Consider the following 3,344-nt stretch of genomic DNA (forward strand, 5'->3'; position numbering starts at 1 on the left):
TCGAGCTTGAGGTATGAAGATTTGGAAGGGGCCCAAAAGGAAGAGTAGTAGACATGTGTAGCAGCAAGCACTTTATAAAATATTTGAAACTTTCCCACAAGGGAGAGTGGCTTAGTGATCCAATATTCTAGCTTCTCAATCCATATGAGAACGACTTTGCATAGCTCTATAGGGAGGCCTAAAAAGCAAAGGGAATGCCCAAAAAATTAAAAATTTCTCCATGTTGAACCCATTTCCACTCATACTGTTGCAACCATAGAGGGCCTAGCAAGAAATATTGTCTGTAATAAAGGGTTTTATGCCATTGAATGGCAGACCCAGAGGCAAGACAAAAAGTATCCAAGCATTGCAAGGCATTGGAAATATTGTCTTCATCTTTGACCAAAGTAAGGAAGGAATCATTGACAAATGGCCATTAACAAGATGCATGGAGGATTTTATAAGAGAGATGCCATGCACTAGACCCCAAGAGATGACACTAGAAAGAAGATAGCCAACACCTTTAGCCATCAACACATAGAGTGAAGGTGCAAGAGGGAAAACTTTTTGAATAGATCTAAAGAGCCCAAAAGCATCAAATTTCCTCCCATTAATGGTGATGCAAGTAGAGGAATCACCAAAAAGCATTTGTATAGACTGTACAAAAACTAGACCAAATCCCAATGGTTGAAGCATGGCTAGGATGAAAGGCCACTTAATCCGGTCATAAGATTTGGCAAAATCAATCTTGAGAAATAAAGCCTACTGCTTGGACTACCAGGCCCATTCCATACCTTCCCAAACAATAACAATGTTATCCAAAATATATTGGGATTTGATGAAACTAGTTTATTCAGGGCGAACAATTTGAGGGAGCAAGTACCAAATTTTAAGAGAGAGGGCTTTGAAAATGATCTTGTATGAGATATTCAACCATGTGATGGGCCTCCAATTGTATATTTTTTTGAGATCACCAACTTTAGATATGAACTTAATATTACCCTTGTTTATAATGGTGCTTAGGGAATTAGAATTGTAAGCTTCACAACACACTTGAAGCAAATCAGGGCCAATATCATCCCACATGATTTTGTAAAACTTACAAGGAAAACCATCACAACTAGTGGATTTTTCATTGGCCATAGAAATGACAACTTCCTTCAAGTCTACAAGTATTAAATTTTTCTCACAAAAGGCATATTGTTTAGGAGCAAGCCGATTAGGAGTGATAGCAAGGAAAGCTTTCAAAGCTTAGGGACATGTAGTAGATGGCCCCTGAACTGTGAAAACCTACTCATAGTGCACATAAAATCCTAGAGAATGTCTGGTAGGTCAGTAAGAACTTGGTCTTCCTAGATGCATTTGATGCCAACTACAAAATAACAAGCCTGCATAAAATTAAAGCATTATTTAGAAGCCTGATCACTAACCTTCAACCAATGGAGATGGGCCTTAATCTAAGCTCCTCAAGCATCATAACTATCTACAACTTTCTTTTGGTGTCAAATATTGGTAAGCCAAATCTAGAGATCCATATCAAACAGATTCATGGCGAGGGCTTCCAAGGCTGTATGCAGATCTTTAGTTGTGGCTTCATAAGATCTTCTATGGTACTTAGCCAACTCTCTAGAGTAAATGCAAAGAAACCTTGTAGTATAGAGGATGGTGTCATTCCACCATTGAATCCACCCAACTTGGGTGTGTAGCTGAGGCTCAAGATTCCAAACTCGAAGAATGAGGACAATAGTCAGTGGATGGGACAACAAAGAAATATTGAGATAAAACTGAGTTTTACTAGGATGAAGCTGAGCTATTTTCCAAGTGATAGAAAAGATAATGGGGGATGGTATAACCAAGTACTCCAAACTCCAATTGGGTGGTGAAAACTAGCATTGGGATCAAAAAGACCTAGCTTGTTCTTCATGTAAAACCAGGCCTTTCTTTTGCCAGCTATCCATCAAAAAGGAAAAAGTTCTTACTTGTCAGTGGCCAACTCAACCATGTTGAAGTCCCCACCAAAAACCTAGGTTGTAGGTGGTAAATAATTTGCCAACTAGTGCCACAAGTGTGAATGCTCAACAACATTATTAGGGGAATAAATGTTAACAATGCCAAAATAATGATTTTGAAAAGACAACAAAATATAAACCACCCTGTGTAGAGGGTCAGATCCATGTGAAATAATAGAAGAAAGTAAATGAGGGGAAAGAAGAGGAACAACTCCACCTCAACCAACCTCATGCTGAGAAGAAAATATAGCACTTTCTGGCCAAATAACCTTATAAGATGAGGTAAGTAGAAACCCAACAACTTTAACTTATTGAAGACAAATCACATCAAGATTATCAAGTTGACACTTTGTGTCACGAAAAGAAAAATTTCTAAGGCTTGTCAGCCCTCACACATTCCATGAGAGGCAATTCATGGTAAACCAACTTGCATGTCATCCTTTTCTCCAAGAGAGGAGAAACTCTTGTGTAAAAATGTGGGAGCATCAAGTGAGGAGTCATCAAGAGAGATGATCCTTTGAATCTTCTCCCGATTATCCAAATACTCATCATGACCATCTGGGTTGTGAGACCAACATAGGATTTGTTGAGAAATTATTGATGCCACTTGCAGTGCTAGAATCCACAAAGGATGAGGATCAGGAGCACATGAACGCCCACTATCCCCTGCACTCTAGGGTTTGAAATAGGAGGTAGAGGAAGTAAAGGGATAGAAGGCTCTAGTTGAGCTAGGTCTACCATTATCCACAAGAAAAGAGCTTACCTTCACCATAGGTAAACCATTTCCTTTTTTCATCACCGTATCCATTCATCTTTCTTAGTAGTTGTAACTAGCTTGGCTTCTAAAATGGGTTGATAGTTGCAGTCCAACAAAGGACAATCCCTAATCTTGTACTTAGTGGACTGGCACCAATAGCAAGTATTTGGAAGATTTAGGTAAAGCACCTTCTAGGTGAAGTTGGTACCATGAATTTGGATATCCATAGAGTCTTTGAGGCCCTAGATAGGTTGACCTCAACACAAACCCTACACTAGGGCCGAGCATTGAAAAACTTGTCTGGTTCAAGGGAAACAACCTTGCAGACAATTTTCTCAATAGCTATAAAAAATGACCAGCAGGGGATAGGCAGTCTAGGGAACTCCACTGATATAGAGACCTTAAGCTTGCTATCATTAAAAACAACAAAATCATGCAACCAATGTTGAAAAACCAAGAGGGAGGACCTAACAGTCTAAGGACCTCAAACAAACACATGTTCAACTTAGCCTGAGTTACCAAAGAGAAAAAGAAAAAAGTCTTTAGTAAGGCTTTGAACACCTTTAAGGCAACCTTGAAGTGTCCAAAACTTGGAAACC

Source organism: Cupressus sempervirens, chromosome 5, assembly GCF_028749045.1.
Source record: "Cupressus sempervirens isolate cs-2001-9-10 chromosome 5, ASM2874904v1, whole genome shotgun sequence".
Lineage (NCBI taxonomy): Eukaryota > Viridiplantae > Streptophyta > Pinopsida > Cupressales > Cupressaceae > Cupressus > Cupressus sempervirens.